The sequence below is a fragment of the Artemia sp. Qi Xiang Cuo genome, chromosome 15 (assembly GCF_049724085.1).
Source record: "Artemia sp. Qi Xiang Cuo chromosome 15, ASM4972408v1, whole genome shotgun sequence".
NCBI lineage: Eukaryota > Metazoa > Arthropoda > Branchiopoda > Anostraca > Artemiidae > Artemia > Artemia sp. Qi Xiang Cuo.
Genome location: NC_142808.1, coordinates 66,198,346 through 66,225,355, shown reverse-complemented (window position 1 = coordinate 66,225,355; position 27,010 = coordinate 66,198,346). Strand labels below are relative to the sequence as shown.

Sequence of the window (27,010 nt, the reverse complement as noted above, 5' to 3'; positions counted from 1 at the left end):
AGGATGTTCCTTCTCTCGGAGTAAGAAAGAATTGATATATCAAATACAGTTTAGACCTGACTTTATTCCTAGGGGCCCTCACTCTGTAGCATAAGATAATAAAGCTAGAGGCTGTGTTACTGAATAGCAAGGGATAACCACTGAGCTGAGGCAGGTAGAAGGAAGGGAGCTGCTAACTCTCCGACCGGGTAGTTAGATTCTACTCGTTGCCTCGTTATATAGTATAGATAATACAATACATTTTCAATGTATATACAGAAATATGTCTTTTAAATATTTCCAGGAATAATCCGCCCCAACATCTTCGGTGCTGTGCTCTTGCTAAGCTATGGAAATAAATGACTAGTAAAGACAGCAAAGAACCTAAAATAATCACCTTATATGAAGAGGATGACAAGAATGAAAATAAAGATGACCCCCACAATCTATTTTCATAAACCAGGGATGGGCCTATTTCTTCTACCCATCCCTGTTCCCCCTCATAGAAAAGAATTTCCCCCACACGCAAGGGAGTTGAACTCATATATCCTGTAATGAATGGCAAAAAAAATATACTACATAGACAGTGTCTTAATTTAAGACTATATAATTAATTAAAGTCAGGTAATATGACCCCCCCTCTGCCAACACATAGGAGTATAATTTTTTCAACTCCTCTTAAAAAAGGTCTTCTGTATCCTAAGAACCCCCAATAAAATAAATAACCCCCTACAACGGCCCCCCAATAGACAATCCCAAGGGAGATTAGATAATCCCCCTCTTCATCCCTATATTGACAACTCAGATTATAATTATAAGAACAAAGGCATATTAAGGCGATTCGAGATGAATAAACTCTTGTCAAGAAACATGAAATTAGTATAAGGATACTAGGAATAATTATCAATAATTCTTCTGAAGATTAAATTATTAAGTAATTAGATAATAAGCCAGATAAAAACTGGAATCCTATTAGTCTTAAATAACATACAAGAATGATTTGACGTGTATTTGTAAGTATTTTTGAAACCCACACTATCAGAAGACTAGCCTGTCCACCTCACGAATGAATCACTACCCCTGAGCATATAAAAAGAAGAGCTTTGAAAAGTACGTGAGCAAATTAGTGGAAATAGCAGAATAATGTCATCCCTAACCCTAGAGAGAATATCATCACCCCTAATTGACAGCGTAGATAATGCAATTACTTGTTTTAAATCATTCTCCCCGAATGCAGCCAGTCCCGAGAAAAATGAAGTCACGTCTCCTGCAATAATACGCAGGAAACACCCCCCTCTCTCAACAGAGGGTGAGATACGAATTATTAAGTAAATAACTGTAGGTCCTAGTTTATAGTAGTGTCCCAAAGAAGAACCAGTTGTCGTATATGCCCTAGCTGCATGTAATCCGGCGGACCCGTGACGCTGAGCTCTCTTAGTAAAGGAAGATACAATAAAGAAAACTATGATTGATGAAGAAAAGCATCTCAAAAATACATAATCCCAAATTTTTGAATAAAATATTAACCCCAACGATCATAAAATTAATACGCCTCCTACCCGGTTTCTTAGAACTGTGATTATTCCTCTAGAAGAGGAAGCATAGTTTTTGTAAAATATAATTAAAAGGTAAGAATTAATACCGAGCCCGCCCCAACCTAGTATTAATCTCTGTCCGTCTGATGAAACAATTAGCAAAATCATGGATAAAATAAATCCTAACAATATATATATATATATGAAACGACCTATAAAAACCTCCTCGCTCATATAATAAGAAGAATAGATTACCACTTGAGAAGAAATAAGGAGCACTAAAAAGATGAATGATATACCTAATCAGTCTGAACATATTTGATAATCTAAATATAATAAAGATATCTTTAATAAATAAACCTCATCTAATGTGAATAATGTAAATGAACCAGACATAGCCGCCGCTCTAATGATCAGTAACATATAACCTAATACAAAATATAACAATACTGTCAGAAATACTCTCCTTTAGCTCCACAAACTAATGTTCTTTTAAACTATAACAGTAAAGAAATATCAGTCCTAATAAGGGAATGAAGTGAGTTCTTCTGATTAAATATTCTCTCAAACTATAGTCTAACCAGTTAGAAATATAAAGACTCTCTCCGTGGCTGGTACTAGAGTAAAGGTAAATGCAGTAGCAAGATGAAAAAAAAAACATAGAATTCCGGATAAAGCCACTATCAACCAATCTAAACTAAAAACACCAATAAAGAAATATATTTCGGAAAAAAATTAGCCGACTGAGGGAGTCCCATGTTGAAGAATCTGAGACCGAGTCACCAAAAACATAAATACGGGAGAAGTGAAATTGTTCTACGAGTCAACAAGAAACTACGACTTCAAATGCGCGTGTAGAATAGATAACTCAAATAAAATAACCCAGAGGAACAGATTCCATGAGAAACCATCATTAAAATTCATCTGATATTAAGGTGATAGCCGGATGCTAATATAGCTAGAATGACGAATGACATATGAGCTACAGAAGAATAAGCACTTAAGGATTTGACATCAGATTGTCAGAGACAGATTAAACAACTATAAATTCCCCCTAACATACAAATTCTTATTACTACAGTGTCACTGTATACGTTTAACCCTTGAACTAAGTAAAGGCCATAACCACCTAGTTTCAAAAGAATAGCAGGAATGCCCTCCCGGAGGAGGGCATTCCTGTCGACTTTTGGAGGGTGTCTCACCATTTTTCGATAATCAGGCAGTTTTCTCAAGCTCTTTTCTCAAGGTCGTAGTTATTGACTGACAACACTAACATTAAAATTTAAACGGTCAGAAATAGAGGCTGTTTCCAAAGATTTAGAATAAGAAAAAAAAATGTCAGGTGTGGGACTCGAACCCACGACCCCGTATGGGGACCAGATCCTAAGTCTAGCGCCTTAACCACTACACACACAAAAAAACTTACACACACACACAAAAACTTACACACACAAAAAAAACTTACATACACACACAAAAACTTACACACACACAAAAAATGACACACACACAAAAACTTACACACACACACACAAACAAAAACATACACACACACAAATACTACCAAACACCTAAACAAAATTACACACACACACACAAATACTTACACACACAAAAAAAACTTACGCACACACAAAAACTTACACACACACAAAAAAAAAACTTACACACACACAAAAACAAACACACACAAAAAAACTTACAAGCACACACAAAATAACAAAAAAAAACAAAAACTTACACACACAAACATGAATACACACACACAAACAAAAACTTACACACACACAAAAACAAAAACTATAATACAAAATTAAACACAAACAAAAAAACTGACACACACAAAAAACTTAAACACACACACAGACACACAAAAACTTAAACACACACAAAAACTTACACACACACACAGAAACTTACACACACACAAAAACTTACACACACACAAAAAATTATATATATATAGATATATATATATATATATATATATATATATATATATATATATCACACACACACACACACACACATCACATCACACACACACACACACACACACACACACACACACACACACACACACACACACACACACACACACACACACACTATATATATATATATATATATATATATATATATATATATATATATATATATATATATATATATATATATATATATATATATATATATATATATATATATATATATATATATATATATATGCATGTATATAGCACTGGGAGCCTGGTGACTTCGCCACCGAGCCCCGGCTCTCGGCTGGCTTCTATATATGGATTCTCATTGTCGCTTGTCTTCTAACCGCAGACAGTTTGAGTCTTTTCTTGATGTCATGATGTCACCACAAGTTCAATACAGCCACTCTGGGAATAATACAAATTCTTTTTTAAAACCGTGACCTATTTTGATGGTTCTTGTGGCCAGAAATGTCAATATCGAGCCAAAAGTTCAAGATCATCGGGAGAGGGCTCATTTAAACAAAAATTAATTTTTTTTTGCTTTTTATATGACCAAAAAGATAGAGGGGAACTAGCTCCCTTTACGTGTCCCTTTTCTCTCGAAGATTGTATGATAAAAGTTTTGAGATCACTGTTTTTACAGCATAGTTCAAAGGTTCCAAAACCGTACCTTTAGATTGAAAAGATCCGCCTCCACCCCAGAGCCCCTGGGGATAGGCCTTTAAGTTATAAAATTTGTACATTGTTTATGTATGGTATTTGTTATTGAAGAAGTATACAGACATTTTTTTTTGGGGGGGGGGCTTTGTACTTAGGGTGAGATTCAATGGGGATAATTTTCCAGGGGAAGTAAATTTCCACTGGAAATTTTTTCACTGGGGGGATTAGACAGAATTTCTATACAAAATATTTTTTATTTGTTTTACTTTCTCCTTGCAAACAAAATTTTGCATATGGATATTTTCTAGACGGAAATTTTAAGCTTGTTTTGATTTCCGGAAAAATTTCATGGAAAGAGGGATTTCCAAAGTGATCAGAAAAACGATTAGAGCTTAGTCTTTTTTCAAATGACAGTATGCTAAGGAAAGTTTTTCAGGCTGAATCGTCAGTAATAAATTTTGCGGAGGGGAAGGTGGATTTTCAGCAAGGATGGAACTGTCCGGAAAGAATTTTAAGGTTTTTTTTATGGGAGGGACTTTCCACAGAGAAATTTCCCGTGAGGAGAGGAATTTTTCATACTGGGTGGGCCAGAATTACCGACATTATTCAAAAAAACACTTAGAAATGGTAAGGAGCGTTATTGAAACTCAAGATGAACAGAAATTATTCCGTATATGAAGGGTTTTCCGCCCTCTTCAATACCCTGCTCCTTGTGCTAAAGTTTAACCGTTTGTCCAATTTTTTTTTAAAGAACGACTCATAAAACACAAGGGCCGTTTAATATGAGTAGGAGGCTTTTTAAAAATTGCGATAAACTTTAGCGCAAAGAGCTACGTATGGAGGAAGGAGACAATCCATTCACATACAGAAAAATTTATGTTTGTATTGAGTTTTAATGTTGCGCTTTGCTTTCAGTTGAAAAAATTGGTTTATTTAATTGTTCAATTTATTCTTTTATTACAAAAAAAAAAAATTTTATTAAATGAAAAAGTCAGAAAGCTGTAACAATGGGGTACTGTATGTGGCATAAAAAGCCAAAGCAAGGCCAACGGCCGCTTTTTTTAATACAATAAATTTTAATTATTTAGAAAAAACTAGTTTGGAATTAAATTGAATTAAAGACTCTTAAACTCGGTAAAATATATATAATATGAATTCTCTTTTGAAGTGTTTCATCGGTCTGATGAGAGCACTTCCAGTTTCGACATGAAAAGGACCTCGTTCTAATTCTTTGGCCTGTTTACACATGGAATTGTATTGCTTGTGCATTAAATAAACATGTTTTGTTAAATAAAAAAGTCACAAAGCCCTTTAACAATGGGGCACATTTTGCATTTTATGGTAAATATTTAGGACATTGTTTTTACTTAATAAAAACTCCGCATGTATGTGATACAAACATTTTAATTTGTCAGGACCCAACATAGATTCATAATTTAAAATAAATACCAGGTCTCGTATGAAACAGCTTGATAATCTTCTTTGAAAAACGAATTGGCGATAGTAGTAATTTTTAAAGACTAAAGGAAATACACGAACTTTGACAAAAACATTTTAGAAGAATGAATAGCCTTCATTCACTAAAGAGGGACGGGGGTAGTCTGTATATTTTTTGTTATAAATCACTTTTATATTGCTAAACATTGACCTTGTTTTTATGTATCTTTACTACTACTACTACTAACAACTCACCACAGCACCAAGCCGCCTGAGGCCAACACAGTTACGCACCCTCCTCGTCCATCCAAATCTATTCAAAGCCTCCCTTTTTACACCCGCCCACGAAGTTCCCATTTCCTTTAAATACTTTCTTTATGACGTCCTCCCATCCTAGACCAGGATGACCTGATTTCCGTTTATCCTTAGACAGTTGGATGAAAAGAAAGATCTTTGGCAATTTCTCATTCTTCATCCGCAAAATGTTCCTTAGGTCCCTCAACCTTTCTTTCATTATAGCCCTTGAGAGCAGTCTTTAACTATACTTTTCATATGGCCAATTCTTTGAAATACGATCAGTCAGCTGGGTACACAATACAACCTTTAGCTAATTTCTTTTATGTATTTCTTTTATGATTGTGTATCTTTGGTATATAATTAAATTTTAAAAAAAGTGTTGTCACCTGATAGTATGAAACAGCATTAAAATTTAAAACAAACAGAAATCATCGCTTACATGAGGTGGATTGCTGCTGTCTCAATACCTCTTTCTTTACGATAAATTTTTACTTTTCTAGAATATTTTAAAAGGTTTTAAATTTTTTTTTGGTCAAGTTTAATATTTTTTTTTTTTTTTTTTTTTTTTTTTTTTTTTTTTTATTATTATTATTATTATTATTTATCTTTATTATTATTATTATTATTAAATGAATTGATGAGAGATTGATTGATTTCTTTTTTTTTTTTTTGTTTTGTAGTGTTTTTATGTAATTTGCGTGTGTTGTTTTTTTATTGTATTTACCCGCCCAGTAGCAAGTGCTTTTTGGTATCTTTCTTGGGGCGGGTATTGGCATATTTGTTAAATGTATTTTGATGTTAAATAAAATGAACTGAACTGAACTGAACTGGTTATTATTCCAATTAAATGGCCCTTGTGTTTTATGAGTAGTTTTAAAGAACTGGGGCAAAAAGGCACACGTCATCTTAAACCGCGTTGTTTTTAGATGGGAGTCACCCCCCCCCCCTCCGATACTTAATGATTGGTGTTAGTTTCAAGTTTTGCTGTTTCTTCTTTCTTTCAGCTTAAAAAAAATGTTTTTTTTATTTGATTTCTTATTGTTAAGAAATAATAGCGGGAAATCCGGCTCCCCCTCCATGGAAAGTTCGTCTCAGATCAATTAGTCCCCCCCCTCCACCCAGAAAAAGGCTTGAGGTCAATTTTCGAGGATTTTTTTTTGCAGCGCCCGTTCCTCTGAAAGACTTTCTGTTTGTTTTTAAATCATTCCGACAAATCCAGTCTCTGTGTAAAATTTTTCTTAAAAATACCCCATTCCTAGCTTCCCGTTGATCCCGGATAAAATTTTCCCAATACCCTTTCTCCCGTGGACCCCCCCCCCCCCCCCAACGGAAAGATACTCTAGACAATTCCAACCTGGTGAAAATTTCCCTTAAAATCTCTACATCTAAGATAATATCAGAAAGAAGCATCTTATAAAAATAACATACCTGTGGAAGCATAAATTCAGCTTGTCACCATGTCTTTTCTTGCCACATGAAATAACAATTCTCGAAATCTCAATGAAATCAAATGTCAAAATTAACGCGTGGACTTGAGTCGAAGAAGAAAAAGCGCAAGGAACTCGCGAACTCGCAAAATCCCATGCGATCTGGTGTCTCTTTAATAATATGTCTATGTGACCCAACACTGAATGAAATATTTTGAATATTTGTAACACCCAAAGTTGATCTTTCCTGTAACTTGATACGTATCTGTGAAAGGCGTTTGAAGACAGAAGTAAAATCTCCCCTCCTGTAACTTGATATGATCTATCTTTGTTTGGGTTCTTGGGCAACTAGTTTTGTTAAATAAAAAAGTCACAAAGTCTTTTAACAGTGGGGCATCTTTTACATTTTATGTTAATTTCTTGGGACATTGTTTTTCACTTAATAAAAATATTGCATATGGCATAATAAGTCCAAGTGGGGCCAAGCGAGGCCAAAGCCCGCATGTATGTAATACAAGCATTTTAATTTGTCAGGAGCCAACACTGAATGACATATCTCGAATATTTGTAACACGGACATTGCCTCTGTGTGAAATGCGTTTGCCGACAGAAGTCAAATCTCCCCTCCTGTAATTGATAATGATCTCTCTTTGCCATATTCTCCTTGCCGACTCAATGCCTTTCTGACATAAATTGAATATATCTTTGTGACTAGTAGAATTCTTTTGTGTATACCCGTACCATTTGTGATTTGCGACCTTAAGATATGATACTTTTTTAAATCGCTATTTAAAGAAGAAATGGACTGTAAATTTGCTGTGCTAAAGGTAATCAAAACACTTAGCAAAAAACACTTAGGCCTAGAAGGAGCAACTCTATAAGAAAATTAAAACAAATTTTCTTGTGAATTATTATCGCTTCTAATCAGCAGTTATACCAAACCAATCCTGCTCAACTCATCCTCAGGGCTATACTGTGGTGTTCTTCTCCCCATAGTATAGTGCAGACGGTTTGATATCATTCCATTGTCCCTTCTTGCTTTAGTTTTGTTTTTCTCTGTTTAAAGCTTTTTCCAATAGGCAATGTTTAGAAGTCCTCCAAAATAAAATGTCCCCCCAGATCCCAAATCAAATTCCAGTGAATGTGCCATAGTGAAAGATACCCATCTTGGCTGGTCAAGCACACTTTCTCAAAGTTCAAATGATAGCTCCAGTTCGGAGAATAGGACAATGATAAGTGTAGGGGCTAATGTAACCATAATTGATGATAATGGGTTTCAAGAGGTCCTCTCTAGAAGTTCTAAAAAAAGGAAAAAAATTTCCCCAATTAAAAGCATTTCCCCTCTCCCTGCCCAAGATCATCCCTCCAAAAACTTAGGAATTTACCTTAAAATTAATCCCACTACTCCCTTTGAAATAAAAATGATCTCTGCAATAAGAGTTGCAATTTTTAAATTGCTAAAATCAATGTTCTCTCTTAACATTAACCGTGACGGATCTCTGCTAATAGCTGTAGAAGATCAGAAATCAGCAGATACAATAATTAACCTTAAATCCCTCCTGAATACCTCAATTATTGCATCTAATTGGAACCCAAAACAATCACCAACAAAAATAGTAGTTTATAATGTTCCCCCAGAGATATCTACTCAGGAGTTAAAAGAAGGCCTTCCAGATAGGGCTGGAAACACAATCCCAGTTGAGGATGTTACCCAACTTGGAAAACCTAACTCTACTGGCCTAAAAACTAGTAGATCCTTCTTATTCACACTGAAGGATAAAATTGATATCCCAGAAAAATTATTCCTATTTGGACAAATCAAACCACACAAGGAATACAAACCTAAGCCTATTCAGTGTCAGAAGTGTTTCAAACTGGGACACACAACAAACAAATGCAATGAAATTCTCCAAGAGTGTAGTAATTGTAAATCTTTCCACCATAAAGAGCTGACAACTTGCAAAAACACTCAGCCTACATGCATCAATTGCAAAGGCCCACATGAATCTACAAATAAATCATTATGCCCTGCATAGTAGAAAAGAGCTCTAACACTCCAAATATCAACAGAGAAGGCAATCCCATACCCCTTTGCAGCAATGGAAGCAAATGCTGCCCAACAATACCAAATAAAGCCTGTAATGAAACCAACCAAAACCCCCAAGTCAAAGGCCCCCAATGCATCAAGCACCCCATATAAAACCCCATCTTCTAAGCCCCCTAGCTCAAATCCCGATCAGAAGCAATCACCAAGCCAACAAGCCTCCTTGTCCGGTGAGATGAGGCCAGCCTGGCCCTCCCTCCCAAGAAGAAACAAACCAGAAACACTACCAGGAATTAATCTATTAACCAACAAACAGGATGCACTACCAAAAATGCAATCCCCAAATATATGCTTATTCATTCTAAACTGTAATGCAGTTCAGGTCATGAACATACATCAACTACAGAAAACAACAATTATTGAAGAGTTGGCAAAAATTTACATCCCAGATGATATGCTCATTCAAGCAAAAAAAGATCTTGCTTTACTTGTAACAAAGCTGAACATCGATACACATTCATATGAAGAATAAATCAACAACACAACATTTATCAATACTCCAATGGAATGTAAAATCACTCACAGAAAATAAGCTAAATGAACATCATTTATGAATAATAATTTTATTAATATTGCTTGCCTCCAGGAAACTCATTTAACCCAAAATCAACAAATTAAGTCTCTGGGATATACTATCCTGAGAAAGGATAGATCATCAGAGAGAAAAGGAGGTGGGGTAGCTTTATTAGTCAATAATAATATAAAATTTTGTGGCATCAATTTTCCAGATTTTGAAAATGATGTTGATGTAATTGGTATAAGTGTTTGGCTGAATAATTTAAAAACCTACATAATAAGCTTTTATAACCCTAATGGCCAAACTTCAGATGCCAAGGATTTCTTTAATTATATAAATAATTCTAATATGTTAAAAAACATCATTATTTGTGGTGATTTCAATGCCCACAGCCTTTTGTGGGGGAATAAACCAGCAAATAAAGCTGGTAAATTTATTGAGCATATGATTTCAAATAATAATGAATTAGCTGTTGCTACCCCTCCAAACCTAAATACATATTTTAACCCCAAAAGTGCCAAATTCTCCACAATTGACCTACAAATTGTGTCTCTAAATTTTTTGAACAAAATTTACATAAATAAAATTGATAGTCTGTGTACAGACCACTTTGCTATAGTTTGCTCCCTAAATGAACCTGCTGAAACTTCTTCTCATACTTCCAATTATGTCAACACTAAAGCAAATTGGTCTATTTTCCAAAATAAGCTAAATGATGAAATTACAAGTTTCACCCAAAGTTCATGCATTTCTAACACAACAGTTGACACACATGCTGAAGCCTTGACATCTTTACTAATAAATACAGCTAATCATGCTATCCCCAGGACAACACCTAAGAAAACATTCCCTAAACAAATTCCTAAAGCATGGTGGACAAATGAGTTCCTAAATAAATGGAAGATAAAAAAGGCAGCTAGGACAGAATTCATAAAAAAACCAACACCTACTACATATTTAAAAAAATTACAAGCAGAATCTAATCTAAAAAGGACTATAATAGATGCTAAATATAAATATTGGAATAATTTTGCAAATAATCTCTCCAGAGAAATGCATGAGCCAATTATACATAAAGTCATAAGCCACATATGTGCGAAAAAGACTTCTCCCAACCCACTCCTGTATGAGCTTATACATAATAATACCCATTATGACAATGCTATTGAAAAGGCTAACCTATTTGCAACTCTTTTTGTTAATAAGCTAACGTCAAACAATCAAAGCAAACTGTCCACAATTCCTATGAACCCTAGTTACCAACCACACCCAGGATCTGAGTACATAACTAATCCATTTTCAATCCAGGAATTGAATAATGCAATACATCATATTAGGTCCAAAACTAGCAGCAGCTCTGACAATATACACTCCACATGGATAAAGAATCTCACACCATCATACAAACAAGAACTGCTAAATTGTTATAATCACGCTTGGGCATCCTCTAGGTTCCCCAATATATGGAAATGTTCGTCCCTCCTACCAATCCTAAAGAAAAATAAACCAAAAGATAACCCTGAGTCTTATAGGCCCATAATGATTACACCTGTGATGGGGACAATAATGGAGAAAATGATTTATCACAGACTTCTCTGGTTTGTTGAGAAAAATAACATGATCCCACACACTCAAACTGGATTCAGGAAATACCACTCCTCAACGGATGCTTTCATTTTGCTAACAAATGCAATAAATGAATCTTTCTCAAAAAATAATATCATAGTGGCAGCTTTCCTAGATTTTGAAGGAGCATATGACAATCTGAACCACCAAATCCTTTTAAATAAACTTGCAAACCTTGGAGTACCTCCCAAGCTAGTATCCTTTATTAAATCCTTCATATAAGTGCGAAGTTTCATTGTTTGTGTTGGTTAAGCCTCTTCACCCCAAAAGACAATATCCAAAGGCCTACCTCAGGGAGCAGTCCTCAGTTGCCTCCTATTTGCCCTATATCTCTGGGACATGAACCTACCCCACACGAATCTACAATATGCTGATGATCTGGTGCTATGGTCATCTGGCAACACCTTTCAGATAGCACAGTCAAATCTGCAAAAGTCACTTTTCCAGTTTGAAAAATTCTCTCAACATTCAGATTTACCCATTGCACCCACCAAGTCAAAAATAATCCAATTTCACAGGAAGCGAAACCATGTTAATGCAAAACTAACTCTAAATAAAACAACTATTCCAGAAGATAATAATATTAATTACCTAGGTCTCATGCTTGACCAAAAACTTAATTTCCACCTCCACATTTCAAACACAATAAAAAAATGTTATAGAAAAGCAAATATACTAAAAAGACTTCTTTCCACACCCTGGGGTTGTAAGGAGAAAACCTTACTCCAGTTTTATAAATCACATATAAGACCCCATATTGACTATGGGCTCATTGTCTATGGTGCATGTGCAAAGACCCAGATGCAAAAAATTGAAACAACACAAAATGATATAATACGTCTCATATTTGGTCTTAGGAAACCCACAAGCACCAAGTTACTGCTTATGGAGAGTGGATTAACAACAATAAGGGAGAGACCTAGCTTTCTCTTGATAAAACATCTTACAAAAATTGAATCAAATAGCTCACACACATTACATAATTGGTTAAGAAATCTAGCCATGTATAGAGGTATTGCAGATGAGTATGCCAATATTCAAAAGAAGTTTCCTGTACCAGCAAAGTCTATTGCACCTACTTTCCCCCAATCCCCTCCATGGAATGGGTCATTTCCCATAATAAATACTGAATTTTCAAAATGGAATAAAGATTTAACCCCCATTGCTTTTGTCCAGAAAAAATTTGCAGAACTTACTACAATTACCTATAAAAATCACTTCCAAATATTTGTTGATGGGTCAAAAATGAATGAGAAGGTTGCAAGTGGTGTTTTCCTTCCTCACCTGAAAATTGCAATGGGCGAGAGATTATTTAATAATTTATCTATAATGTCTGCTGAGTTAAATGCCATAATAATGGCATTAGAACACCTTAAGCAAAACCAATCTTTGATTGAAAATTCGAATAATATTATCATATATTCTGACTCTTTATCAAGCCTTGAGTTGCTGGCCTCAGCTCCTCAATACAAGTTGGACATTGACACTTATCATTGTCTCAGTATTATTGATAATCTTGCTTCAAGTGGCATAAAAACTTACTTTCAGTACATTCCTAGCCACTCTGGCATAAGTGGTAATCATCAGGTTGATGAAATAGCAAAAAATGCTATAAATATTGACCAGCCAAGTGGGAGACCAATCCCAATTAGAGATATTTACCGATGGAGGCTATCAGATATTAATTTTAATAAGATTAATCCTATCCTTTCCCCCTTTCCCAATAAGTATCTTTCTAAAATTTATCATAGAATTCGTTCTGGAACAAATGGACTAAATTTCCTTGCATTCTCATATAAGCTTTCTAATTCAAGTGGTTCAATTCCCCTGTCCCCTCTTTGCAGGCATTGTAATATGAATAATGAAACAATTGACCATTGCCTATTTGAATGTAATATGCTGACGTCTGCACAACATACCTTGCTTTCTAAACTGTTAAAATACTTCAAACACCACAAAATCCCACTATCAGCCAAGAGCCTAGCCAACTATACCTGCACACAGAGTATAGAAATCGACATCTATCATCTTATAGTTGAACTCCTAGAGTCGAAAGATCTGCTGAAAGATATCTGAATATATCTAATAAATATGAGGCAATCAAGCCAGTAGCTCTGTAGCCCACAGAATGAAGCAAAAGGAAAAGGGCTAAATAGTGTTACTGAAAAGCCCGCCTGCTGTTAAATAGAAGAAGAAGAAGTAATGCTAGTATTTATTTTTCAAGTTGCCTGCAGTTAAATAGAAGAAGAAGAAGAAGTTGAGAGCTGTGGGTTCTGGGCGCTGGGCGCTAAAGTATTAATGAATTTGTGTTCTTTGGGCGCTGGGCTTTAAAGTATCGTTGGTGAACTAAGGTAGATAAACATAGAGCTTTAGGACGGATTAAGATTTTTGGGTTGACTCATGATGGACAATGTCAACTAGACTTGTATACAAAAGGGGGGGGGGGAGTGAATGTTCGCGGAAACAAGGGCAAGAAATGGACCTAACAAAAGAGGATTAAATGATTAGAGTCCCAGGTGGACGACCAGGTCTTAGGATTGACACATGACCAAGAAGTCCCCTGGAATAGCAGGCAACGGTGGAGACCTAGAGTTTTCCAAGTGTTTAATAAACAGCATGAGTAAATGGCAGGAGGAGCTATGAATCAAATCTGACAAATGCTTTTGTCAGTTTTTGAAGAGGCATGCCTGCCTAGAGTGTCAGGCCAGGTTTTTGTTAGTTGCAGTAACAAAAAATGAATTAAATATTAGTAGACCAAAAAATTACCTGAATTCAAAGCAACCATAGTCTAGTAGGGGTTTGCTTGCTTATAGTTTCAGGAAAGCAACCCAATTTTAAGGTCTAGTCAATCAGTCAAATGTGACTAATAATTCATTCAAAATTTGCCAGTGGAACCTATAATAGTTATCCCCTTGACCTTATATGATTAGGTCACTATAGAAAAAATAGTGAAAAATAAAATTTGCTCAGAATGCTAGACTGAGCCTAGGCAATGAATAGGTACTATTTGGAAAGTGATTAGAGACAGCAGGCACACCTTCCTCACATATCCCAAAGAGAGAAGCTTGAATACAAGTAGAGACCAAAGGAGATTGGCTTTGGGTTTACTTTTATTGGGCCTGACTGGTGTCAATAGCATTGGTGTAGTCACAGCATGGGTACTTATCTAGCAAGACAATAGGTGCTGAAGTGACAAAGGTATTTTGGACACTTTTGGGGTTGCCCATACACGTAGAGTCTCAGGCAGGCAACCCAATAGTGAAAAATGAAATTTACTCAGAATGCTGCTCTGAGCTTAGGCAATGGATAGGCACTATTTTGAAGGCAAGAAAAAGCAAGCAAAAATAGTGTAGAAAAATATAGACTGTTTTCCTTCTAATGAAAACAAATTAAATGATCACTTTAAAAATTAAAAAAAAAAAGAGACATATTTTTGATTGTGTAGTTCAACATCCTTGGATGCTGAATCCTGCTGGAATTCCTTTTTGTCTGAATTTATTCCTTGGGGTGTTTGCAGCCTCCTTGGCACTGTTAGGTGAGGGTTCCGACCCAAGGGGGAAAAAGCTTTATAGCTTAGATTATAATATAATGAATATGCTCTCCTGGATTTTATGTTTCAAGGAAGAGAAATCTAGCCATGTGCTGTGTAAGGCACAAATTCTTTGTCCCTGACCTTTTGCAGTTTTTTTTTTAAGAGTGATATAGCCTCTCAATGTTTTGGGCATCAATGTGATACTCAATGGGAGGAGAAGGCAAAATTGTTTATTTAATTGGCTCATTATTAATCAAAAACTGTGTATTTTGAAACTTTAACAAAATAGACTAACAATCAAATAGTAAGCTTATACCTATAGTTTAGACCTCTATATCCGAAAATAATAAAATACTATATTTTCTTTAAGGGTCCACAGAGGGATTAAAATTGAATTTCTAAGTAAAGCAATTGTTATACTTAGAAAATTAATAAAATAATTCATTAAACGGTCTGTTCATCTAATTCCTCGCTACGTAATAGACAGGTCTCCACAGTTAGCAATTACTCATGTTAATAAAAAACTTCTTACTTTTTAAAATACCCAAAACTTTTAGGATTGATAATCCATTTTTACTGTTCTTATCTTTTACTTTACCCCCTCCCCCCCCATTAGTCAAATATATAGCCCTAGTTCTGAGTTCCCCATGCATTTTGCCTTTCAGCACTTGTGCTGCAAGTTTTGTCATCATCATACATTTAATCAACACAGGTAAAATCAAGAAACAGAAAAACACATGGACATATATATTCTTTGGGCTGAATATTTACAAGTTAGGTGAGATTGGCAGTAAATTATTAAGGAAGTGCCTTCAAATTGTGTTAACTGTAGTCATACTGCATATTATAAAGTAAGAATTGTTTTCTTAACAAGATACCTTCTCCATATCCCCAATTCTAGGCTTATACCTCTGTTTTTTTTAGAGAATCCAAAAAGACTAGCAAATGACACTGTTTGAAACTTGGAGCATGTTATTGGCATTCAGACTCAAATAAGAAATTATGCAGAAATGATGCATGACTCAAATACTTGTCAGATAAACATGGATTCACAAGAGTAAGCTACTTATGTCTGTTATATTATCAAGTTACATATACAGGGTAGGAAAGCCAGTAAATATATACGTATTCACATAATTCAGCTGGGTGAAAAGTGAATACATCACTTGATGCTTCTTTTATTCTCTTACCAAAGTCAATGAGTGCTTCTGGTGAAAGTTCCATTTTGAGTTCTTAATGGGACCCCAAAAAGTAACTTAATACCTTCTCTATTGTTTTTAGTCATTTTTGAAAAGTTAAAAAATTATCTAAAACTAATTAGATATAAAAATTTTCTTTTAAATAATGTCTTAAACAACTCTTATGATTCTTGGTGCCCTGTCAACAAAAGGTCCAAAAGAGGTTGTATCAATGCTACCCCTGTAAAAATGTGATTTTCTCTTTTGTTCAAGGTGGGGGCTCTAGATTTCCTTTTTACTGTTTTCAACAATAGTAATTCCAACGGTGCTTATTTTTTTTCTGTGATGCCTTTTTGAGGTGTTTTGAACTCTATTTAAAAATGCCTCCGAGTTTGTTTTCAAGATAAAATTTTACTATTTTGACTAATGAAAATAATAATTACCATTTCTGAATAAGCTACATATGACAATTTTTTCACTACAGGCTAAAGCTGTTTTAAAACACGTTTTTAAACTTTTGGTTTCTAAACACTGTTATTTGCCCCTTTGTGGGCTGAAAATGAAATTTGCCATTGAAGGAATTATTGAATTTGGAAAGAACATAAAAAGGCATCAATTGGTAATTTTTAATAGTAATTATCCTAGTTCACAGTAAGCATCCGAATTTAGTTGATAGTACTGTACATCTTTTTTGTTTTGTTTCTCTTTTCTTTCTTTTTTGTAAATCTGGCAAACAGCCTTGGAAGTTTGATCTGTTGTATAAATTCAGTTTAAATATAAGCAAAATCGTGTTCTTGGGCCTAAAATTGTTCTGTTCTAAGATTGTCTTCTGATCAATCCTGTATGGTCATCTGATCTTTAAGTCTTGTACTTACTGTCCATAAGAATTCTAAGATGTCTCAGCTTTTAAGTACAAATTTGCTTAGGGTTGGTATCAAGTGAATATAAATGGTTTTTAGATTGATTCTTAAATTTAAAAAAATTATTGAATATTTTACAGATGAAAGTAATAAAGTCTTGATTTAATTATTCAATAAATGTAAAAACAAACATGTGCAAACAAATGTAAAAAGAAACAAGTGCACATGTAAAACATGTGCACTTATGGGAGCTAAAACTCTCAATACTAGTTTTGATAGGAACAAATTGGTTTAAGATTCAAATTCAGAAATCAGCCTATAATTTTTATTTTAATAGACCTTTTGACTGGTCAATCCATTGACAATCACTTTTTCAAATCAACATTCTAATTACCAAAATTATCTTTTGCTTGAAAAATCTGATTCTATAATTGAATTTTGTTCATATATCTAACAATCAGATTCTTGTTTTCATTATAAAATTGATTTTTTTTTCTTTTCAGCAATGGTGTCAATTTGAATTTAAAAAATCCAAAAATTTCATAAATAGCCTATGATTTATTATTATATTATACTGTGGGACTTTTATAATACTTTTTTACTCCGTCTGATTCTATTTTTCAGTTACTATTGTAATTCATGCTATATTCTGTATGTATGTGTACTGTGATTAATCACTCTATTATGGTAAAAAATTATTATTAAATAAAATTTCTTTTGATAATATAAAGTTGGCCCACAAATAACAATAATTAAGATTATGAGAAGCCTTTTTAACAAATCATGTTTTATGTTGTTTACCCCATTTGTATATACCATGTTATCTTTTTGAAAGTTTGTATTAATTCCATCCATTTTATACTTTTTTCACCAATGGTATGTTTTTGTTCTTTAGTTGGCAATTGAGTAAAGGTAAATCTTTGCTTTCCAGACAAAAGTCCTATTTATATTAAATGTGAGATAATTGAGCTAAGTGAGTGAAACTTTCAGAGGTTTTTTGACTTGATATTTAAGCTGGTTTAAGAAAGTTTCATCCACATGACTCAACTACTTTCTTTAAAAGATCAATAAAAGTTTGATAGTAGGCCTATTTGTTTACCCTCCATATTTTAATGATGATTTCTGGCAATGCCTATTTCATTAATGATTTGTAATTTGACAAGAGACACACATTCTACATTGTTTTTTCATGTGGCCTTGGAACAAACATATGCTTTATCATATCTTTTGGGTCATGTAAAATATTTTTTTAAACTTTTAGTGGTATTTTTTTGGCTGTGGTATCATGATTGCTAACTTTCAGGGAATTGCAGAATGTCCTTCAGAAGCTAGACTTTGTTGTCAAAACGTTTGAGGAGTGGAAAGGATTGGTTTTTACTGAAACCACACCTGAGTACTTAAAGGAGATTAATGCATTAGAGGTAAATGTATATGATTTTCACTAGAACGAGCCAAATTACAAATTGCTATTTTACAACAAAATTAACCTAAAACTTGAAAGGAAGAAGAGGAAATTTCAATTATTATACAGTTGGATTAATACACTTCAATAGGAGAATTAAAAAAGTATTTATTGTGAATATGGAAATGGAAATCATTATAATTTTAATTTGATTCATTATGCATTTTAAATGCCTGTGTTATGGGGGACATTAATTTTAATTGAACAGAATCATAAAATTAACTTTTAAGACAACAGAAGTTAGCCATTTCAGAACAGCATGTACCTCTAGCTGGCAAATATTATTTTTTCTGTTGAATGCTTATTGACACTAATTTTCGGTGATTTTTCCAAACACCTAGCACTTGCCATTCATTCCGCATTGAATTGGGATCCGCAGATCCCGTCAGTCTGTTAGCTACTCAGTACACCTTTGCCAAAAACTACTTTTATTCAAATAGGATGAAACTCTACAGCAGCTTGTCATCTAAAATATGATTTATTCAAAAAATTTTCGCTTTACTTTGTATGATACTCAGGAAAGCAGTTTTTCCCCTTGTTGGCACAGAGAACTACAAGCTCAGAGGTAACTATTTAGACAATATCCCCTCCTTTTGCTTGTGCAGGCTTCACAATGACAGCTACATCATTCAGCTAACCAGACAGATTAGTTTGACAAGTACTCTCCCTCCTAATCCAATTTGTTTCTGTCTGACTAATTCTTCTTTCTTTCCTTGATAGTTTTCAAATTTGTAAATGTACCAAGGCGTACAAGCAATGCACCAAATTTTTGTTGCTTTACCTTTTTCTTAGAGTTATGACTTATACTGCATCTGCCGTTAAATAAGGTTGAGCTATTGTCCATAAATAATGCCTCTATTTCAACCCAAGAAGGTGAGAACCGTGTGTTCAACTTTTTACTCAATGACCATATCTTGAATAGCTTGTCTGTTCACACTGTGGGTCTGTTTATTATTAAGGTGGATAAATCGTCTCATATGAAAGAATCTGTTCTCTAGTCATTCTTTTGGAGATAACCGGGATCTGCACATTATCATCCCAGTATATTTTCATAGCTAGGAGCATATTAATATGTCATGATTAGGTTATCACCTACAAAATCCAAGAATTTTAATCATGGTTAGGGGCTTGATTGTCTTGGTGGAGGCTGATTTGTCCATCTTTTGTCTGGGACTATAGATTATTTTGCTCAAAAGTCCGCTCCAGTAACTTTCTGTCCCACAACTGAAGTAAAAAGTCTTTTCGTGTGCTATAATCATTGAAAGGCTATGTTTTGGTCCAGTTTCAATAACCAAATACTTTCGTTTATACAAAAAAGGAAATAATTATTTTGTTCTGTAGGCTATAAATATGTTAGTTTTAATTGTAATGCCTTAGTATATATGCTGTTGACAACCACTGTATATGTATTGGAAATATCCAGAATTTTGTTTCTATTTCACTGACTAATAAATGGACTTATCCCCATTTGAACATTTATTTGTTCGTCTATGCTTCAGACATTTTTTCGATACCCTTTACCTTAGATGCTCCGAATGGTCTAGGTTGTTCATTCGTTCTCTAGGCATTATGAAACTGCTTAAAACACTTTTTATAAATAGACTCATTACACTGGGTATTTATACTTAGCTATGCCCCATTTGTAATGTTGCGTGCATCACAGATATTAAAACGATAAGACCACTCTTAAAGGGCAAAATGATGTAATATATTCTCTTGAAATTTGTTCATAAATAACACATCATTTATATAAGTCAATATAGAATAAGTCAATAAACAGAATGAGTCTATTCATTACAATTGGTATTTTAATTGAGCTGTGTTCCATCTGTTATGTTGCGTGGATCATAGATACTAAAAACAATGCGATTACTCGTCGGGGGGATGACGTAATTTATTTTCTTGAAATGTGCCTGTAAATATGACATCACTCATATGGATCTTTTTTTCCTGAAATTAAAGCTCTTAAATGAATTTTCTCAAACCCGTGAACCGTATAGATCGTATTATTTTATGCCAAAAAATTCCAGGATGCCAATTCCCCCCAAAAATATGAAGCAGTTTTTGAGAAAAAATACATAAACATATAAATAAATGATTATTGCTCGTTTAAAGATATAGTAACAGAAGCCTGGCGGCTTTGCTGCTGGGCCTTGGTACGGCTACACAGCAGAAGTGTATATATATAGATTCTCATTGTTGGTTGTCCTCTCCCCGCAGATAATGTGAGCCTTTCCTTGATGTCATAGCGTCACCATAGGTTTGATACAACGACCTTGGGAAAAATCCGAATGATTCCTTAAAATTTTGACCTATTTAGATATTTTTGGGGTCTGAAATTGTTGTAAAGTGTCTTTTATGGTATTTGGGTGTTTTAGATGCCTTTATTTTCCCTTTATAGGGGAGATAAACTCTGGCCCTAAGGTAATTTAACTTTGGTAGCGTGCCTTAGGCTGTGACCGAACTAATGAGGCGTACCGACTTTGTATGTTCAAGAAGCTAAGGGTAGATCGTTGAGAGGTTGTCGAGAATAAAATACTTTTATTCATTTAACATATAATATAATCGGATATATTCTTCCTACTGGGACTGGCTGTCTCAAGTAGACCACAAGTCTCAGAAACTACAATAATATATAATAAGATACAGACACTTACAATGATCTGACAATATCCCGAGGTATTTCTAATGAGAAAATAAACGGATAGAGGTTCACCCTGCAAGTCAAAAAGTCTGCCTTCAGTCTCAAAAATCGGGGTATATATTTGAAAAACTAACCACGTCCTTTCGGTACATTGACGCATTTAGCCAGGAAATTGGTTATTGAGCAAGTTCCCTCCAAGCCTACACATTCCACGATTTTTATCTTTATCTTAAAAAGTTGTTTTTTGAAACTTTTTTTTTGAGTCTTAAAATATTTTTAATAAATTAATAATTAAATAAATTAGAAAGCTTTACAACAATACTCCCCATTTAAATAAGAATTGTCCCAATTCTCAATATTTTACGTTTAAAACATCTTATTTTCGTTTACAGATATTATGCTTCCATATTCGGGTCATTTTGTGCATCTACCCTCAATTTGTTTACGGCGGGTTTTTTTTATGGTAAAATATTTGACATGTTATTTTTTTTTTTTTTGTCAAAGTATTTAAATATTAAATAAAAAATTTTTAATAATTTTATATTTATATAGTAATTAAAATTAATATTTTAAAAAATTAATGTGAATAGTATGTTTTAAATTTACACCAATAGGCTTAAAAATAATATAAGTGGTTTTGCTTAAATAAGATTTAAAGTTACATTAGAAAAGTTTATGAATTATTTGAGTTTAAATTTAATTCCCATTAATAATTTAATTTATCTGTGTTATGTGTTGATATACCGTTTTTTTTTAGTTTTAGAAATTCCTTGGGTAAATTACATATAAAATCATGGATTTTGATTTTTTCGCAAATTTTTCCAGAACAAATTATTTTTACATATTACAATAAAATACTCCAGTTGGGCTATGTAACACACTATCTAGGCCTGAAATAGGATTTGTTTCTTTCCGCTTTTAATGAATTTATAGTTAAGTCTGTAGTTTCCAAATATTAGTTGATCAAGTATGGTTTGGTTTCTGATGATATGAGATGGATAGTATCAGGATATTATTGAACTGGCTTTGAAATTTGCTACTTTCCAAAAATGGGTAAAATAAATTATTGATAAATTTATCCACAAGTATTTTATTAAAATTTTGATTTCCAAAAAAAAAATATATAAGGCTGTATCTCAAATAAATATCCACATTAGTATACATATAAGTATACAATTTTAAATATATATTATAAAGAAACACTCACTTGCTTATTTAAACTTAGTTAATTTCGTAAATCAGTTTAATTACTTTTATGTACTTTTCTCTCTTTTAATTACTCCAAAAATAAACTCCCGCTTAAATCTAAAAATAATGTTTCTTGCTGGATTATTCTTTCAAACTTAATACTAAACGGATTATTTTACAATAAAAATTATTAATACGTTGACTCGAGGTCAAACATTTACATATAACATTAAATTAAAGTTGAATAAAAACTTAAAGTTGATAAAAACTTAAAGTTGATAAAAACATAGTATATATATATATATAAGCATTGTGTAATAGTTTACATAAGTATTTTTTTTTAATTCGCAAAACTAGATAGGATATTTAATTACTGTTTAAAACTTAAAGCATTAAAAAAATAATACACGGTATAGATAAAAATTGGAATTATTCCAATTATTGTTTTGTTAATTGTTTATGAAGTATTAATGTAGAATACTTCTTGTCTTTATGTTGAAAGAGCTGTGGACTAGGGATCACACTTAAACGCCATGTAAGAGATGATTCCGATTTTCTTCGCACCCGGAAACCATACTTACGCCGCAGTTGCGCTTAACTACCTAGAAGAAATGCTACACCTGCCTGAAAAAGCTCCAGAAGTTAACATAGATTTTGGAATTGGAAATTTTGTTGTTTGAAAAACAACCATGCCGTTTTACAGCATTGCATTAGATCTGGCTTTAGAATCGACCGTGAATCTGGACATCAAAGGCCATTGAAGAGTTTCGGGTGTCTTTGGTGCGACAACGAATGAAAATGCCAGGGATCGATATCTGGCTACTCTCCCCTTTCTCACAACAGCCACCAGAACGCTGAAAGCAAACCTGAATATGGATGACGAGGCAATGAAGCATCATGAAAATACCACTGAGTTTACAACTCTGACAGTAAAAGGTAAAAATCGGGTTATGGACTTGGTAGAGTTAGTCGGAAACCTAGTCAAGACGTCGAGAACAGAGATGTACAACTTTATGACCGGGGATAGACCTACAGAAGACGCAGAACTTCCGAGACATTGGATTCGAAGCCTTGATCTAATATCTCGACGGTACCTCAACGAAAGTCAAAGTTGTCATAATACAAACTTTCACCTTTGTTGCCAAAAGAGGAAAAAGAAAGAGCCACAAAAAAATATTTTGGGACAACTGAGCTGCTTAAACGAGCTCTGCGTCTTGAAAATTCGACGCAAACTTCGTCCCTCTGTGAGCTGCTGAAGTACGAGCTACAGCCACTTCTGGCCTCACTTGCAATATTAGCATCAAGTGGTAGGGAAACTTAGCTCCCTACTGGTACAAAGTCAACAGCCTTGAACTACATTCTGCAACAGTCTGCAACAGTCATGGCCAAAAGTCATTCCACATACGCTTTTTGAAGACTCTCCTCGATCTGACTATATAGTTGATGTCATGAGTTTCATAAGGTATTATCGACCACAACAAAATGAGACACTAGCAGATTTTGGAATAAGAGTTTACGATGGGGTTCTTAGGAACATACCCGAAGCTTGTAAGTCTTTCAATGTGGCTTGTGACAGTTATGACGGTCTTAATGACGGTAGAACCCATGATAACTACTTTTTCAACCTCACAGAAGCATCTGGCTATCAAGAAAGAACAGGAGAACCAAGAGGAAATATTTTTAGCCTGTTCACGTTCTCCAGCACAGCTGTAACACTCTGGGACGTGATTCTCAGTAGTCGCTCAGACAAAGGTCGACTATTGAAAGTTCCTTTCGAGGTCTGGGAGTATAAAATTTCTACCCGTCTGATGGTTCATCTCGCTGGAGGTTTCGAGAGTCGACATAGTGAGCTGTTACCGTTACGCCTCTTGGAAGCTCTGTTAATGACGATATCTCGTCTTACCATGAGGAGGCAGACACTGGGGTATTATACCACACAGCAGTTGCCGCAAGACGAAAGAGCACACTTGTGATAATTCAAGCCAACGATGCTGATATCGTCTTACTAGCTGCATATTACTTCCGGTATCTTGCTAGTCTCGGACTCAAGCAGCTCTGTGTTAAGCTTCCGTGCTACTGCATACATATGCATACGGAAGCACAAAAACTAGGAGTAACATTTTGCAACGCCTTGTCGCTTGTCCACAGCTTGAGTGGAAGTGACACCACAGGCTTTATGCATTTAGTTAGAAAGGTCCGCTTTTTTCGAGCTGCGAAGTCTTTAGAACTTTATTGGGGTCTTGATGTGATAAAGTTCAAGCCCTTACAGAGAAGCCATCATCTGCGTAAAGTGATGTTTTAGTCAAAGTCTGTAAGCATATTGTGGTTACAGTGTATGTCAGTAGTGTGACTAACTTCAATAGTCTGAATGATCTTCAAGCACTTTTGTGCTCAAGATTGGAGGATTTTTGACGTTTACCACCAACTGATATCTTGTTTCTGCTTTATTTGAAAAGGTGCATTTTCCAGTCACTGATTTGAATCCAAAGCCACGAGCCCTGTATTAATTTACCTCAGGCTACCAATATGGGCTGGAGAATTGAAGATCATTATCAAAACCAGTGACGAACACCACACTGCCTGTCCATAACAAACAACAACAGCACGAAGAAAAATAGTGAAATTTTTTTGTAATACAGTTGAAAAAATTTTAATGAATATTTCATCCCTATGTCCACGGGCCGTCCTCAAAAAGACAAAAATATATAAAAGAAAAAAGACTCACAAAAACTTGCGACCAATCAAACAAAAAATTAAAAAATTTTCAAAGCAGTCCTAGCATCCTTACTTCAGCGAAGTTCAACCAGGACTGATAAAAAGTGAGTTAAAAGTAGGTGATTCAATGAGATGAAAGAAAAATAATTTAGAAACACGTTCTTATTGCTAATCCAGCCTTTTTGGCAGCTAACCTCAAAGGTTTTTTTGTGACCGGTTCTGTGTTAATGTCTCTTGGTTTCTTAAAATATTTTGACTATGCTTGTTGTAGTGCAATTTCTAACTCTTGAATTTTGTTTTCATTTGAACTCATGATGGTTCTATCCTTATTATATTTTAATTTGTGAAAATTTTTGAAACTTTATATTCTTTTAAGCTACTAAAATGAGTTAGTTTATTAATTTACTAAGACTTATCTCAATATCTTGATTTAAATTAACCCTCTCGTCTAATAGTATGATTACACTTTTGAAGATGAATAAACTATGACACTAGTATTAAAAAGATTTAAGCGATGCGGACGGTGCAGACACTTAAACTTGTAACAAAGAGAAAGAAAAGGAGAGGAAAGACAGAATCTTCGGAAGATAAAAAGCTGTCTAAGCTTCCTTTTAAGTCGAGTTATTTAAAAAAAATTGCTTTAATGAACACAATTTTCAAACTGTTCGGTCGCTGGTTGGCCTTAATATCTTCTTTATCCACTTACCCCCACAGTTAGTTGAATTTGCCTATGCATAAATAAAACAACAAGTGATATTTTGTTTATAATTCCTCCCCCCCCCGGGCAAGACCCGTCCCTCGACCGTGAGTCCCGCTTACCCACGGGGCAAGGTTTCCCATCCGTCCTAATTTCTAAATATTTGGGATAGGTGGATAAATGAGGCTTTGATTAGATATTTACTCAGAAACCAGAGACAACTGATATTTATTATGAAAGGAAAGAACAGGAAAATATTCTAACTCTAATTATTTTGAATACTTCTAAATTTCTTCTAGGTGTGTTGCCTAATATTCTATGGGTCTGCTTGTTCAATCCACAAATGTTTACCGAAAAAAGGATTAAGTTAATTCTAGGCTATCAAATGTTTCTAGTTTAAATAGCTAAACTTGAATAATCAGACAGACTTGGGTACCAGTGTAATTAAAATTCTTTGCACAAAATTAGTGTTCCTATGAATAATCTTTTTATCATATCTGACTGGTTGTATAAATTAAACCAAGTTTCAGGTTCATATCCTGAAAAGGAAGTTAGTGTTCTTTGGAACTTTGATAAACTACAACTTTCTAGAGAAAAATGAATCTTTGGACGGAAGAGATTGGAAACCTTAATCCAGCAAATTAATTCCTCCCGGGCCCTTCTGTAAAACATCAGGACTGCCTCTATATAATATTAGCACGGGTTGAGAAATGCAAAGGTGGCTATATAACGTCAGAGAATTCGCTAACGGAGGAATATTGTATTGTCCTCTAGTTCCAATCTTCTTATATATATATATATATATATATATATATATATATATATATATATATATATATATATATATATATATATATATATATATATATAAAGTTTAAAGTTTAACCTTTTCAATATATTTTTAGGTTGAAGTTGTCCAACAATGTGAAGAAATTAGAAATGAATTACGTGCAAGGATACGAAAAATAAAGCAAAATATCTACTGTACATAAAATTTTTGTTTTGCCATTGACATTTGTTAGCCTGATTTTTATTAGGTTAATTGAGAGAACTAATTAGATTAATAAATTAATTTTGGATTGTTTATATTTATTGTTTTTAGATTAGATTATCTAGAATTAATTAGATTAATAAGACCATTTATTGAATTAATTTAGATTAAATAATTAG

At 34.0% G+C, this 27,010-nt stretch overlaps 1 long non-coding RNA gene across 3 annotated transcripts; it reads left to right on the top strand.

Annotated features, from left to right (window-relative positions):
* Positions 1-8,125: 8,125 nt before the first annotated feature.
* On the top strand, positions 8,126-26,848 carry LOC148944004 (uncharacterized). 3 transcript variants are annotated; one of them, XR_016143005.1, is made up of 4 exons: positions 8,126-8,144; positions 16,021-16,153; positions 18,438-18,555; positions 26,746-26,848. It is a non-coding gene; the product is annotated as an uncharacterized LOC148944004 (long non-coding RNA). The 3 variants fall into 3 exon arrangements; XR_016143003.1 differs by lacking the exon at positions 8,126-8,144 and adding an exon at positions 13,822-13,915; XR_016143004.1 differs by lacking the exon at positions 8,126-8,144 and adding an exon at positions 13,838-13,856.
* The last annotated feature ends 162 nt before the right edge of the window (positions 26,849-27,010 follow it).